A 17,009-nucleotide genomic window follows, 5' to 3' on the forward strand; every position below is an offset into this window, starting at 1 on the left:
AACTGGTATTTATGAAAAACATATGGTCTAGGGGGAAATGCATATGGGTTGTTGTTGTTTTACTAATCACAAATATTTCCTTGTTGTATCCATGCAACAATGTAATCCACACACATACAAAAGGGAAGGGGGCAGAACTGAAGTTGGTGTCCTAGACTAACAAAGATCCCATTCTACCTACACCCCATGGCTGTCATCCTCCAGATCAGTCACAGGAGGTGATTTAACATAGGATGGTTGGTTTTGTGCCCCTGTACAACTCAACTGGAAGAAAACAGAGTGAATTAGGGTGAAAATCTTACTGCACACAACATATTGCACAACAAGGCTCATTTGGGAGTGTGTCATGAGGCTTGCTAAATCGAAAACAAAACAAACCGAGCTATGGGAATAAATAGCATCATATTAGATGTTTGCTGTAGGGCATTAGCTTACAGGAAATAAATCCAGAAAGATTTTCCCATTAATTTATAAGGAACCTGTGTGTGGCTTCATTGTATACAAACAAAGTGATATTTTGAGAAAATGAGTTCAATGGATTTGTGCATGACAAAACAGGTACTCTATATGTTCACATGTGAATGCACATGTTTTCTACATGATTTTTACCCTGTGCAGCAAAGAAACCCTTAACTCACAAATGAATCCATCTTTAGAGTACCCCATCAAGCTGCCTGACAGGGCACACGTCTTCTCAGAAGCAATCCCCCTTGAATTCAATGGCATTGCAAATGTGAGTTGAGCTCCAAACTGAGCTTATGGTAAAGTATAGTAATTACTCCATTTCTTCACCAAGTGCCAAACTTAGTCCAAGGTGTGGGGAGCCTTTCTCCCTCCAGATGTTACTGAACTACAACTCCCATCATCCCAAGCCATTGGTCATGCTTGCTAGGACTGGTAGGAGTTGTAGCTCAGCAACATCTGGAGGGAGAAAGGCTCCCCACACTTGCTCAGTACAGATCAATCCAAATCAATCTAAGCTTATAAATGTTAAATTCACTGACATTTCTTTAAAGTTGCTACTTCAGGATATTATGGGGTGCATTCAACATGGTGGTAAAAAGAGCATTCTATCAGCACAAGGATTTTCATCATGCTAAACTTCATATAAGATGTTCCTTAGATGAGTCTTCATCTTTCCTACCTGTATTATCTGCAGTCTATGGTATGGGCTGTCTGGAGTGTAAGGGGAGGGATAGTACCACTGGTGGGGGACACGTCGTGTTCTTTTTTGGGTAATTTGTCTACCTTTGGTCCCCACCCTGCACACAGCTCTCACCTGTGGCTCCTAGAAGCTGTCAGCATGTGACAGTGGCCACATCCCGGGAAACGGCTTAGACTGACTGGCTAAACCAGGTGAGGGGAGCCAATGTGTCTCAAACCATTGGTGAGTTAGGGACTTACTGGTCTCTGTGCTGTGATTCTCCAGCAGTTTGTCTTCACCTCCAGAAGCACACTCCATTGTCTCTCAAGACAGAAGGATGCCAACAACAGTGGCATGTATTTCATACCTTGCCATAGCACAGCTACACTATATCTGGTGACCAAGGAAGTTGTTGCATAGCAGCATCAACAACATATACTGTGCTGAGATCAAAATCCCAATATGGTGGGCGAGTCATGAGGACGTGCCCAGCACAGGACTCATTGTACTTCAAGGTGAGCACTGCAACTAAGATCAGGCTTTCAGTCTATGATGGATTGTAGAATTGTAGAATTATAGAGTGGGAAGGGAACACTAGGCTCACCTAGTCCAATCTCCTGCCATGCAAGAATCTTTTGCCCAACATGGGATTTGAACCCACAACTCTGAGATTAAGAGTCTAATGCTCTACCAACTGAGCTATCATCTACCATTTAAAATGAATCTGCTCATTTCAGTGTCTACCAGTTCAATTTGCCACATTTCTGTATCACTCTGCAATTATTATTATTTTTAAAAATCCTCACAAAAACTTCTCCTAATATACACAGATTGGTAATGTGGTTAAACAAATTTCCCAGAAATTCCTCTAATGTTCATAACACTAATATGTGCATGCTTATGCAGACTTTAATATGAACAGTTTTGTACTCATTTTTAGTGGGAGAATGGCATTGTGAAATTCATGCAATTTCAAAGGATAGTTGTATTTTGGTTCACATATTTTGGAGAAATTGGATTTGAATTAAAATGTGAACCAAACCAAATTTATCCCCCATTCCTAGCTATATGCACAAGTGTAACATTTATCCCCCTGTTCAGTATTATTGAATCTTCAAGCTAGCTTGAATCTCCATTTTACTCTTCACCCTTACCATTGTCTCTGAGCACTTATCACTGAAGAACATGCCTGTTTTGACACAGAGATATCCAAAGGTATTACTGATGTAAAAACACCAGTGCAATGTTTTACAGCCTGAAACTTCTTTTACAATCCATATACAATGTCAAATGTGTCAGGTCAGTGATACTCTTAAATGGATATTTGACAGGATGTTTTAAAACCATTATGATGTTTCGTGTTAATCTAAGAAGGTCTGGAGAGCAAAGTTGTTCTAATATTAACAACTCTAATGACTGTATAATAATTTAGATGGTTCCTTTAGACATTCAAGAGCATTTATATTCATGGCTTTACTTTTATTTTACCATTCATAATGGAAGCAAAATTCTGATATGAGTTTTTGGAACCAAGGAGATGCCAAGTAGGTCTATATTGAGCTAATTCTCAATTCTACTCAGAAAAATATTAAGTGTCTCTGCCTGCTGCATTCTAAAACTGAGCCTTTCCAAGATAGTCCTTTCTGTGTGCAGAAGACAACCAGACTTGTACTTCCAGTACTGGCAGTGCTACATTGTCCACCATCACACCAAGGCTAGAAGGCCACATTGCACCCTTGGCCTCCTCTGCCTAGCTGCTGCTTGCTCACCACTCAGCCTGGTTGATGCTCAAATAAATGTTTAAGTGCAACCTTTGTGATGCTTGTTCTGGCCTAGCTGCCTCTCTGCTTGCTTGCTCGGTGAGGATCTTTTCCTAACACTGCTGTCATAGGACAGGAGAAGGTCTGACAGATTTGCAGTCAAATCTAACAATGCATATTCTTGTGAGTTAGCATGTGAAGGGCTGAGACCACAGAGCCACATTGCTGATAGGCTGACCATATAAATGTAATTGGTTGAGAAAGCTCTGTGTGATGTCATTTCCCCTCTTCTCTTGGGCGGGAAGAATCAAAGAAATATTTCCTGTTCCTTCCTTCCCTCCCTCCCTCTCTCTCTTCATTAGCAATGTCAGCAGATGTATATTCAACTGCTCCAGGATCAGGCACATGCCCAAGGCTGTTTCTACTGCAAATATTTTGCCTGCCTTTATCTATCTATCTATCTATCTATCTATCTATCTATCTATCTATCTATCTATCTATCATCTATCTTTTATTTATTTTACTGTGGGTTAAACCACAGAGCCTAGGGCTTGCCGATCAGAAGGTCAGTGGTTCGAATCCCCGCAACGGGGTGAGCTCCCGTTGCTCGGTCCCTGCTCCTGCCAACCTAGCAGTTTGAAAGCACATCAAAGTGCAAGTAGATAAATAGGTACCGTTCCGGCAGGAAGGTAAACGGTGTTTCCGTGTGCTGCTCTGGTTTGCCAGAAGCGGCTTAGTCATGCTGGCCACATGACCTGGAAGCTGTACGCCGGCTCCCTTGGCCAATAAAGCGAGATGAGTGCCGCAACCCCAAGGTCATCTGCGAATGGACCTAACGGTCAGGGATCCCTTTACCTTTTTTATTTTACTGCTGAGAATGAATGCATGACTATGAGTAAGCAAATCATATTTTAAACTTACTTCTCAGTCTGTAGTCTGATTCTTTGTTAAGTGGAGTAAGAAAGAAAGCCAGCTTGCTTCACAGCAGGACTTATTAAAAGAAGCCTTCATAGTCTATTCCTTTGCTTTCCACTTTTCTGCTAAGGATGGGACTTTGAACTCTGCTCGGCCATGTGCTTTAAATACAGTGGTAAGCTGATCTCTTTGTGTGTTCAGGGCACAAACATGGGTGCCTGGAGGGATAAATTGCTATTAATATATCCTCTCCTACCTATTAATATCCATCAGGGACTCTTGTTTAATAGGAATGGCTGAATTGGGGGTTAGAGGAACAGCCTCCAGGATCCCGTCCCACAGCATCTGAAGCCCGAGACAGTGGCTTCACCCTACCTAATGGTAATGCCAGACATTGACTTTTCTTTGACTGTTACTGTATTTCTAATTCCAAAGCCGTATATTTGATTTCAACGTGCATTCATTTACCGATCTTGTCTTGCAAAACGAACCCCCACTAAACTCATGTGCTTATACTGACACAACATTTCCACTGCCTGCTTCAAGTATATATTGTATACAAAAACTCACACAACCACCAAATTTTTAGGATGGGATTCACTCAATAAAATATATGAGTGGAAACTCTATGCTAGGGCTTCTGCTTCTACATTGGGGTTTTCCCCCTCTCTCCTTCTCCTGTGCACCTCTGCAGCCCCAAAATTGGATCTGCGAGGGTCGGGAGGACCCCCAGAACAGCATGGGGGAGGAAGGGTCATTTCATCTGGCAAGCTGATATGCTTGCACAGACAGAACATTTGCAACAGTAGGGTGTTGAATTCCACCCTGTATCTTTAAGTAACTGCAAGGTTACTTGTTGGTTTTGCTACAATATGTAACTGGTTAACCTTCTAAACAAAATTCCATAGTCACACCTCACTCACCTTCTCTGTGGAAATCTACCATGCATCACATTAAAAGTGGCATAGTGAAAGAAAGCTTGGGGCATATCCAGCTAATATCTGCTAAATCTGAATCCCCAGATCCCAAACCTAAATTTCAATCCAGTCTCAAACGCACATCCTAATTCTAAATGTACTGTAAACAAGCTTTTAGAAATACTGATCTTTAATTGCAGCCTAATTGTGTTAGTACATATGTTCTCCAATACCATCATACGCCATGGAAGGCCACTCATAACTTGAGCAGTCCATTGTTTTAAGGTGAAAGTGTTTATTTCCACACCACTGTTAGGATTGGAGCATAAATGTACTTCACTGCATAATAACTGTGGGTGACAATCCCTTCAGCCCCCTTTTAACCAAAAGAACTTGTCAAACAGAGTAAAACTCTGTGGAAGTCAACAGCTAGTAGGGTTAGGCAACTGAGGCCTAAATTGTGCCTTCACCACTAGACTGGACTTCCTCGAATGGTATATATTAATACCACAACAAAGAAGCCCCTTTAAGAATCATGGGGCCTGTTCATACACTGCATTTTTTCTGTCCACAGGGACAGTCCCATTCTTCCCCCAGATACTCAGGGAACTAGATATAATATATGGAGCAGGTGATCACAACATTGTGTTTTCGAGCCACTGAAACTGACAGATTTGTTGCCATCTATATCCCTGATTGTCTGACTCCCACATTACGTTGAACTGCATGTCCAAGGAAGGTCAGGACTACCTGGGGAACAAATAAGGTATTGTGTGAGCCAGCCCTTAGGATGATGCAGAATAATTACATTGCTCCCATATTGTATGAGAAAGATAAATATTCATAAAAATGTTGGTGTGCTAACACAGCACCGATAATTCAGATGTATCTGTGTGGAATTAGTTTATAATACATTCCCTGCTCCCTTTCCCTTTCCTGCTTCCTCTTCCTTTTAAATCTTTTTAACTCCTCGCTTTTTACTGCTAATCATTTTTCCTCTTTGCTAATGATGCTAACCTTACAGCCTTCTGCAGGCTGACTTGTTTCATGTCACCCTTCAGTTTAGTTCTCTCTCCCTTCCACTTCACTCCTCTTCTTCACGTTGCCCACTTTTGTTAAGTCACAAAGCAAGATTCAGTCTATTGAATGCCAGCTTCCCCCCACTCTTATGCCACCCCACTCCGTCTTGAATATTATTTCAAAGGCATTTTCAAGTTTGATGGTATTCTGGCATAGCTGCTTCCATTATTTTCTTATCATCATCATATTGTATTTTCCTCCTCTCCCTCCCTCCCTCCCTCCCTTTTGCATCCCAGTTTAAATGTGCTCTAATAGCTCTCTCGAGTCCAAGAAAAGGTGCCCTACTGAGGTCGACACAGTTTAAAGGATGGACTTCCTGTACTAACATCCATGTCTATTTATGTATTTAGTACTTACAGACTGTCCATCCTTAAGGAGCAGGTAGGTAACAAAACTAGGTGAGGGGACACCTCAGTAAAACAGAATAGGTTTTTCCCTCAAAAGTGCTTGGGATACAGAAAAGAAATTCTCCTTCATGATAGCTTAAGATGCAGTGGACATGAATTGACTTTATCTGAAACAGAATCAGATAATCTTGCCCATGGTGATCTATTCTGATTTGATATGTAGTCCCAGGACAATGCCCTCTTCAGCCATTGCAATCCGCTGCCCCTTAGCTGGTCGTGATTGACCTTAAACATGCATAGCACGTGCTCTACCAACTAAGATATGTACCCCCACCTAACCTCAGAAGGAGAAAAATGATTCACTGGAACATTTATTATTAGTAAAAACAATTTAATTCACAGTAGACAAATGTTCCCATATCATAACTTTCCAAATCCCAGTTTAGTCCACTTCTCAAGTATGAGGGTGCAGGACTAGCCAACATGGTGCCTTCCAAAAGCTGTTGGCCTACAACCACCATTACTCCGGCTGCTGGCCATGCTAGCTGGGGCTGATGGGACTTGTAGCCTAATAACACCTGGAGGGAACCACATCAACTACTACTACTCCAGCACATATTGGTGCTGGTTTACCACAACAAAATAATTGAAAACATCACATGTTAACTGGCCCCTATTTACCAATTTGATAAATAAGATGTGTAAGAATTCCTGTGCTATGAGAAAATTCATCAGGATTCTTTACATTCTAGAGACAGTCCCTCAAAATCTGCTCTAGAGCAGGTTTGGGGAGTGGGGGTGCTGTAGAGGGAAGGAGTGGAAGGGGAAGTCCCATTGCATAAGCAGAATCCCATTTGCACAGGGTTGGAGCCAATCCTCTGTGTTTCCATCACCATGTGACTGTACTAATGTGGGCCCTGTTTGGTTGTATAACCTGATTTTTTGGGGAAATATAGCTGTCTGGATACAGCTCCATATGGCAAGCTCGTCATGTGAACCAGCTTCCCACGTTGTTTCAATGATTTCAGCACCTCTCTCTCTTGCGGATTGTCCTGGCATGGTGAAAATTGCCAGAACTACACAGGAAGCTATTAAAATGAACTGTTTGCCAATGCAGAGTACCTTCTATGTAATTGCATTTTTAAGTGGCTATCATGTCACCAGCTAAGTTTTGTGAATTGGGCCTTTGGGGAGCAGCTAAACATTAGCTGAGCAAACATGGCTCCTCGAACTTGCGTTTGCAAAGTAAGCTGGGAGGAGGGGGTGTCATGCTTAACCCTCCTCCTCGTCATTCACCCCCCTTCACTCCTTACATCCCTCTTGGCCAGGCTTACTTCCAGCCACTGAGCCTCACCAAGGAAACAATAGGCTTGGAAAGAGGAATTTCTGAAGGGCAAACGCACCTGGATGTGTACCCCATTTTGTACTAGCACTACAAAGCAAATGTGGGTTTGGGTTGCTTTCTAACGTTGCATCCCAGCTTTAGAGGGTGCAATACGCTCTTGAACTAGAAAAAGGCACATAATGTACACAGTTGTACCCTTTTTCTCACCCTTTCTTGGTTGCCAAAGGAACAGGCCTTCTCCAGTACGCATTAATTCACATGTGGCATCAGGAAGTTGCAAATTAAGATCAAGCACTTGAACAACTTTTGATATTTGCAGCCATGTCCACACTAGCAAAATATGTTGGGTTGTTGCTGGGTGGGGTTTCTTTGTGTGTGTGTGTTTAAAGAAAGCATTTGTTTTGAAGCCTGTAACATTTCCCTTTGGTGTGCCCTACACCCGATCCCCATTTATTTTAAATTTCCCTTCCCTGCACATTCTACAGACATAAAATAATGAAATAACCCTGACATAGGGTTTTCTGCAAGGCTGCCTTCGGAAGTTTGCTTAAGTGGCCTTAAGTAAGGTAATAAGCAAGGAGTGTGAAAAGAGGCGACTTTGTCTTTTCACATTAGCGGCAGCCCTGCTCAAGTGGCAGCATCTATGAAAATGCTGTTCAGCCTTTAATGAGACTACAGTGTGTTAGTGTACCGGTCTAATTAATCCCATATTTTCACACAGCATAATTACTGAGCCGGGGCTGAATTATTTGGCTACTGGAGGTGGAGCAGCGCCTGCACTCTCCTCTGTCTGTGCTCCTGACAATTTATTACGCTACACAACTCGACGCCATTGAAACCTCCTAGTATAGAGCTATCTGTCATCTCTTACATTATCAGTAAAATACACCACCTTCCATACTGTGCTACAAGGGTTTAGCAAATTGCTCTTTTTATGGGATATGATCAAGGAAATGCTACCTTATGTTCAAATTTTTAACTGTCTGCTGCGTGGAATATACAGTCTGGCTTTATACGTGCACTTTCAGCAAAGGCTCATTTGCATAGCTAATTTCAGCATTTCTTTCCCAGCATCACTCCCCATATAGATCTATTCCTCAAACCAACATAAGGAAATAATGGAAAGGTGGTACTGGCACGTTTTCGATGTGCAGGGCTATGTGCATGCATTATTGTTGGAATTATTATTATTATTACTATTATTATTCTTAAATAAATCCTGTCCTGGCCCACTGGTTCATCTTTATACTCTTGGAAATCCCTGTTATGATTTCCCTCTCCCAAATCTTTCCCCTCTTTTTTCCTTTTTAGTTTGTGTTTTTTACTGCAACGTATTTTTGCACATTATTACTCATTTCTGATATATGATCTTGCCATTTTGGCACTGGTAGAACCCTCCTTCCCACAGGAGTTCAGGGAGATTTGTGGTTTAAACATTTACTCACTTGCTAGTGTTTCTGGACCTGGTTTAATGGTATCTTTTATTTTTTTTAATGGAAGGTCAAACACTACATTAACTGTTTTAAAATGTGTCTTTTCAACAGAAAAAAGGAAAAGGAAAAGAAAAGAAAGTGTTATACTCAATACATTTTAAATCCAGCCAGAACAGGACAAAAAGTATATTTTGATATATGTGCATGGTTTCTAAATACACCATGGTAGATATATGAACAGGGAGGCCAAGTGAGATCTTTAGACTAAAGAAAACCACATGCTTAATGGCACAAGGTAGAAAATTACTACTGGTGCTTTTTAACCAAATAATAGCATAAATACTAAAGACCTGTCTTGAAATGTAGCATATTCAAACAGCCAAGAAATGAATTTCATTAAATCTTTCTTGAGATGTCAATGGAGTATTGCATCTGACACTTTGAAGCTCTGCCATATGTGTAAATGGGAAACCAAAGAGCTTGTAATGCCCCTAAGATTAGAGATGCGGCCCTGGGTCTTTTATTAGTCATTTTGGGGGCAGCAGAAAGTAACTAAAGGTCAAAGGTTAAGCAAGGTTAAATGCTAACAAACTCCAGCTTGTCAGACTTGGCAAACCTGGCCCAGCTAGCAAGTTGCCAGGTGTCATCAATTCCCCAATATTGTATCTCAGGCTGAACTCTTTAGTTTGGGTGGGGGTGGGGAGGAACAGCATATGAAAGAGCAAGACAGAGATAGGTTTGTGCACAATGACAATTCATACGTGTAGAGAAGAATTTCTGAGCAGATATGCATGTATGTGTGTGTGTGTGTATTGCTTGTACTGCAGTCCTATCTGTTTCTACTTGGAGTGCAGCCCCACTAGGTTTAATGGGGCCCTGCCCCTTACTAAGCATATTTAGGATTGTAGCCACAGCAACCCTCAAAAATATTTCCCTGGAAGTTGCACTAGGTCCTAGGATTCATTAGCACTGTGCCTATCAAAGCAATTCCTGTGAAAGAACTTTCAAACTGGGGTTGGAAGAGAATGAAAACCCAAAAGCCTAACAATGCAGTGAGCACAACAAACGTCCAACATTTCCTAGAGTTTTTGGTTTTGTTTTGTTTTTTAAAAAAAACCCTGTCCTGGGCATCTTCCAATCAAGGCCTGTAACATTTTCCCTACTGGGGCCAACAGCAGTTTCATTTGTTTGTGATTGTGAGATTTACATCCAGAAAATGATGCAGAAGGAAAACAGCTAAGAAATGGCAACAACAGCAGCAACAACAGCAACACTGTAATCTTAATTTTGTACTCACCCTTCACCATAAACTCTCAGGGTAGGTTACAGCTCCCAGGCCATTGCCACCTCAGACTTCTAAGTGTACTGGATTCCACTCAGCTGATCTTAACACCCACCTGAGAGTGATGGTAGGGAAGTAATCAGTCTCTCAGCTGTTTGGGGCCAAACTGCTGAGTCCCTTCCTCTCAGCACTACAATCCTAGTTTGCTCCCCCTAGTGGCTCCTTTGTGCAGATTAAGAGAGCCAATTACCTCAGAGCTCATCAGAAAAGGTATCTGCCCCCCCCCCCAATATTTTCAGTTCCTGGAACCTGCAGCAAACGTTGCAGTGTGGGATGCGCCTGCTCCACGGTGCCCTAGAATTGCTTGTTTAAGGTTTGAGGCAGTAGATTTCACTTCTGGCATAAGTGGGTTAAGAGGAAGGAGGGTTAGCCTGATTACAAATGGGCCATGTGAGCTGTATGGGGGAACTCAGTGCTCACTGCAGGCAAAGGTGTGTGATTGTGATGTATGCAAAAGGGAGGTGAGGGAGCCCAGCACATGGGCTATTGTTTTACAAAGGGGGTCGCCAACCCAGTGCCCATGGGCACCAGTGCACCTGCTATGACACCTGTGGAAGTTCTCGGGAAATATCCCCTCAACACCCCTCCAATGGCATACCCACACCATGCTGCATGTTTGTCTCTTTATTTGTTGCTCTTTTAGATGTGGCAGCTATTTTGTGATGCATCACACCCTCACGACAGCCATTTTGTATTATGAGTCTCCCCCCCCCCCGCCACCATTTTGTATTACAGCCTACAGCTGCCAGTTTGTGACTAGCACCTATGGCACTTCCTCAAAATTCCCGGTGTTCTCACTGGGGCCCAAAAGCTTAGTGTCCTCTGTGTCAAGTAGGGGAAGTGTATTTACTGTAGTAGCTTTTTGGGCAAAACCTGTTAGACAATACATTAATGCATTCAACATGTCTGCCCAGAAGTTTCCACAGCTCTGTCTTTCTTCACTCTGATTACTTGCTCTGCCATTTCACTTCCCTGCGCTTCATTGCTTAATACGAGGTTGCTGCTGCAATTCTATTCATCTAAGCATGTGCCCCTCTAAAGTCAGGACAGTGGCTTGTGGCTGAAGTGCTATTGTAAAGGACGTGCAGTTAATTTTTAAATGCCACCTTTTCACTTCCTGTCTTTCTGTTGTCCTTTGACTGCTCTGCTTCTTCTTTGTCTTCTTCACTGTTTTCACTTCTGCAGTGTAGTCAAAGCCAGTTGAGTAACAATGGGAAATAGGAGCATTTATAACAGCAAGTGGATGCAAAAGCAAGGAAGGTGTGTTGCAAAAATATAGGTTTAAAAAAATATATGAAAAAAAGGGGGGGGGGAGAAATAAAGATTCTGGAACTCATCTTCTCTGATTAGGCTTGGCTGATTAACCATTCCAAGCAATGTCCTCTGAGTGGTTCAGTGATTGTTGGTTTCTGATGAGGTGTCAGAGAAAGGTGTTAATTATGAGGGTTGTTTAGCGATGTGGACACTTTTCCTCTAGGATCAAAGGAGAAGCTTCTGGTTCATTTCCTTATCATAGAGGCCGCCAAGCTGTCATCAGATGGTCATTTCAACTGGTGTCCCTCAAGGTGAAAGCAATGACTGGTATAATTAAATTTTCAAGGAAGCCAAATAAAAAAGGCCATTTTTAAAGAGAGGATTTTATTAAAACCTCATCCTTCATGCCAACAGAATTTCCACACACCCCATACTTAGTTATTGTCTATGGAACTGTGGTATTTTTATTTCCAGATTGAGCCTAACTTGCCATTGGGTTGTTGTTGTTTTTTCGTTTAAAAGGAAGGAAACTCCTCTATGTCTGAAATAAGAGACCCTCAATTCTTCATGAAGCTAGATCCATTTGAGGCTGGTCCATCAGGACAAATGGGGCACTGCCCCACCAATGTTAGCCAGCCCCCAATGCCTGCCTATCTGCTTACAATCAGTACAGAGAATGGCACTGTCTGTCAAATTTCTCCTACTTAGTCTCAGTGTTGTCCTAGCAATTTAGCAGGAAGGAGGATGGGACAAAAACAGAATTAAATGTCTGTCTACCATTGCCTCTGGCACAACCTACTGTTGGCATCTCTTCCTTCCATCTCTTCCTTCCCAGTGGGCACCTATGGCTTTTCCATGATCTCAGGACCAGATTCCAATTTGTAAAGGATTTAGGAAATTAATACTTTGGGGATGGTGAACAGGGTACCGTAATCTCCCACCACCACATTGTAGCATATAGTTACATAGTACATAATCTCAACCTCATTATTTACCTTATTTCTCCCCCACCCCCTTTACTTCCCCTCTGGAATAGAATATATTTGAGTGATGCCTTGAAAGCGCTTTGCTCCTCTTACAGAGCTTTTAGTGTCATTAAAGCATGATCCCACAGATTCTGTGATCTCATTAAAAGTGCTTTAGAATTAATTGATCAGCTTTAAAGTGTACTGAAGTGTAGACTATGTTGTCATTGCAGCAGCCGCAGGTGGAGCCAGCAGCTTATTTACGATGCCATGGGGATGAGAAATCTGTCTGATTGTCCCTAAACTGTCTACTTCTTGTTGTCCCTCAGTCACATGGGTATCTTTAACAGACCGCAAAGTCCCCCCCCTGTCCCCCCTGAACCTCTCTCTTTGGATGGATCACCTAAAGCATGTATATAAAGCTGCAGCTACCTGTATGATACCAGCAAAGGGAGGCCAGTGTGCCTCTGCAGAAATTTAAACCTGTTGTTTCAGAACAACAGTTCTGCATGCTGGAGACAGAAAGAATGGGAGATGGAGGTGTGCTGAGGTGAAGAGCAAATCAAAAGAGCTGACCTAACTGTGGTACCTGCTAGAATGAACTTCAGGAGCATAGCTAGGAGGCTGAATGTTAGCATGTCAGGGAGAAGTCTTTGTGGGCTGACACCAGGAAGAGTGGTACCATATGATATCTTTATTTCAATAGACTCTTAAAAACAGTCAAGGTGGCCATCTGTAATGTTGATATTCCTGAACAGTTCATTGTGTAACTTTTCAGGCACAAGTACTATCTGGGACCTGAACCCATTCAAAGCACTCATATAATATATGCAGAAATGAGCCAGGCCCTGATTTCATACAGGCTACATGTACTGTCCAACTGAATCCATTGCCATTCTACACCTGTCCTCTCTTTACAGACCTGGCCTAAGTGGTTTTTTTTTAATAATAAAAAAAAGATACTAGGGCCCCCAACAAAATCAAAACGAACATTTAGTTTTTAATATCAGCCCCATCAAACTTATCATGACATATTCAACCTTTTAAACAAAATGAATGATTTCTTTAAAAGGTTGGATGTCTCATTTGAGCATCTAAACCAGCAATTGGAGTAGGGGGTGGGCAGAATCAGAGATCGCAGAGGCAAAGAAATGAAGAGAGAAATGAGGAACAACAGCTGAGTGTTAAAATAGTGAGGAGAAAATCAGTCATTGGAAAACATGCTATAAATAAGGCATTACACTATAGCCTTGTGAACGCTGAAAGGATGGAGGCATTTTGGAATGCTGAAATATTTTTCAGATGTTTTCTGTCTTTGCCATTTACCTGGGTTCCATTTGTTTGTTTGTTTATCCATCCATCCAACTCTCCAAAATCCTGAATGGGGCCTCCTGCTGCCGCCGTGCCACCAGAGCCCGATTTCTGTTCTTATCCTGAAGCAAAGTTCTTAACCTGAAGCACTATTTCTAGGTTAGCGGAGTGTGTAACCTGAAGCGTATGTAACCTGAAGCGTATGTAACCCGAGGTACCACTGTACTCAACTTAATCCAGATAACCTTCCTATTCATTCCCCGCACCCTATAGAAATCACATTCTCTTATAGTTTCACAAGTTTTTGTTTTTTTGTTTTTTAAGTCATAGTGTCTGTAAATTACAGGTAGATAGCCGTGTTGGTCTGCCATAGTCAAAACAAAATAAATAATATAAATATAAATATAAATATAAATATAAATATAAATATAAATATAAATATAAATATAAATAATATAAATATAAATATTCCTTCCAGTAGCACCTTAGAGACCAACTGAGTTAGTTATTGGTATGAGCTTTCGTGTGCATACACATTTCTTCAGATACTTCTTCAGGGACGTGGGTGGCGCTGTGGGTTAAACTACAGAGCCTAGGACTTGCTGATCAGAAGGTCGGTGGTTTGAATCCCCGCGAAGGGATGAGCTCCCGTTGCTCGGTCCCAGCTCCTACCAACCTAGCAGTTCGAAAGAACATCAACGTGCAAGTAGATAAATAGGTACCGCTCTGGCGGGAAGGTAAATGGCGTTTCCATGTGCTGCTCTGGTTCACCAGAAGCAGCTTAGTCATGCTGGCCACATGACCTGGAAGCTGTATGCTGGCTCCCTCGGCCAATAAAGCAAGATGAGCGCCACAACCCCGGAGTTGGTCATGACTGGACCTAATGGTTAGGGGACCCTTTACCTTTTTAAGGTGCTACTGGAAGGATTTTTTTAATTTTTTTATTTTATTTTTTTATTATTATTTTGTCTAAATTAATTCATTTCTATGTAACTTGAAAAAGAGAGAGAGGGTAGAAGAGCAGAACTACCCACCATTCCTGTCAATTTCTATTTATTCAGAACTTGGTTCTCAGAGTAGGGTCTGAAGGCACATGAGGCCACCATTTTGTCCTTGGAGGAGGTAGAGAAGCAGGTATAAAGGAATCAGCAGTTAAGGCTGGAGCCATCTTCAGGTGCTGAAAACGAGCATGTGAGAGACACCCATGCTGTGCATATCCCCTCCATCTCCAACCTTCCTGTGTTGAGTGGAAAATTCTGAAGAGGGCTCCTAGAGTTATTTGACTGGATGTACTTAGAAGCCACCTTACAACCAAGAAACTAGTCACGAACACTCCCTCAACATCCTTCCCAACTGGAGCCCTGACATTTTCTTTGTAAACTCTCTTGAAGAGGGCAAGTGTCTACCCCTCAAGTCTAGGCCTAAGAACAGTTTAAGATATGGAATATGTGTGTGTCATCTGGTGAGGGGATGGAAAATGAAGGGCAGCGGAAAAAGGCTTATAATAAATGTGGAGGGAGGGGAGAAATTAAGGTGGTCTATGTTTCCTGCAAACCCTCTTTAGGCACAGCTACCTAAATGTATTCCTTTATTTCATTCCCAAACCTGAAGCTCCCTGCTACTGTCAAAGGGACTGAACAGAAGTCCAAGGTTCCTGATCTAGGCTGAATGGAGTGCCTTACGGTGTAGAAAAAGCACAGAAACGTTTGTGGCTGGTCCCACTTGTTCTGCATAATGTAAAAAGTCAATGATGTTTGTCACGGCATCCGAAAGGCACACAACAAGCTGCCTTTACTCAATAAAATCAGCAGTCCATCTACTCTGATTATGTATTGAAAGCATTTATATTGTGTGTTTTCGGCATAGATCCCCCAACAGTAAAAACAATGCATAAAATGTACAAACTGCTTGATAAAAAGGAAAGATAAACCGGCAATAAAACCATTTTCACACAATACTTTGCAGCAGCACAGGAAAGCCAGGAGCTTGCTGAACTTCAGAGATGTTCCTCAGTGAAATAAAACTAGGACAATATGGCAATGAAAAGCCAACAAAGAGGGGGCAGAGTGGACTTCCAAAGCCTTGGGGCCAAGGCTGAAAATGTCTTGTTAAAGATAGACACCCCCAACCGCTGTGTCTCAGGTGTTTGCTGTGCTTCTCAAACTTGGGTCCCCAGCTGTTGTTGGACTGTAACTCTCATCATCCCTAGCTAGCAGGACCGGTGGTCAGGGATGATGGGAGTTGTAGTCCAACAACAGCTAGGGATCCAAGTTTGAGAAACACTGGCATCCAAGGCAGAGCCTTTGATGGGGAGTGTTAACTATAGATAGGTGGATCTGCAGATATCCTAGATGGTTCAGTGCTTTTGAGTTTAATGTCACTTTGCCACCACCTTGAATTGAGCCTAGAAACCATATAGTGAGCTAGTGCAACTGTTTGCAAATGGACGTTCCTGGTCAAATAATCTGGCAGCTGCATTGTGAAGCAGTTGTAATTTCTGAGTACTTTTCCAAGACAGCTCACACTGTCATCTGGAAGCAGACAGAGGTCTTTGCTAGCCAGGCTACTACTCAGATCCTCTTAACTAGAGATGCTGGTCAGTAAATGTGGGGCGTGCACATGCCGATCATGTGGTCTATGGTAAGCTAAGTGGCTCCTCCCAAATGGCAAACGAAATTAACATTTACATATAAAATGTCATGCCATCTGAAATAGAAAGACTATTATTTTTCCATTTGTGTATAAATGGGTACTCACCAAGCTTCTGTTGCATCTCATAGTGCTCTGTCTCCATTCTGTGATTAATATGCATCACTGATGTGTGCTAATCCAATACGCTGTGCTGTCTAATTACTCTATTATGCACAGGAAAGATAAAATATTTATTTTGTTATGTAATGACATTAAAAATACAGCTCTCACTGTTTGTCTGTGGCGCTATGAGATATTCTTTAAAGCAAGCAGATTGCAATGTGTATGTGCAGGATTATGAGGGGAAAAACAAATTCCACAGCATGTGGTGTTAAAATAACAAAAAAGGCCTTTGAGCATCTCCATTTTACTTCCTTTCATTCTTAAGGTGAGGACAAACTAAGAACCCTTGGGAGTAAACCCCATGGAATTCAGAAGAATTTGCATAGGTACATGGTTGCTTGCGAGTCAGCCTTAACTAAAATTAATGTGACTTTCTTCCAAG

At 42.0% G+C, this 17,009-nt stretch overlaps 1 protein-coding gene across 1 annotated transcript in view; it reads right to left on the reverse strand.

Moving 5' to 3' along the window:
• LOC309374520 (uncharacterized protein) overlaps positions 1-10,460 on the reverse strand; it is a 68,935-nt gene extending 58,475 nt beyond the window's left edge. The window contains exon 1 of the mRNA XM_081919511.1: positions 10,239-10,460. The gene's annotated coding sequence lies outside the window, so the exon portion shown is untranslated. The remainder of the gene's footprint in view (positions 1-10,238) is intronic.
• Between the last annotated feature and the right edge of the window lie 6,549 nt (positions 10,461-17,009).

This window comes from Podarcis melisellensis, assembly GCF_964234715.1.
Source record: "Podarcis melisellensis genome assembly, chromosome: 7".
Taxonomy (NCBI): domain Eukaryota; kingdom Metazoa; phylum Chordata; class Lepidosauria; order Squamata; family Lacertidae; genus Podarcis; species Podarcis melisellensis.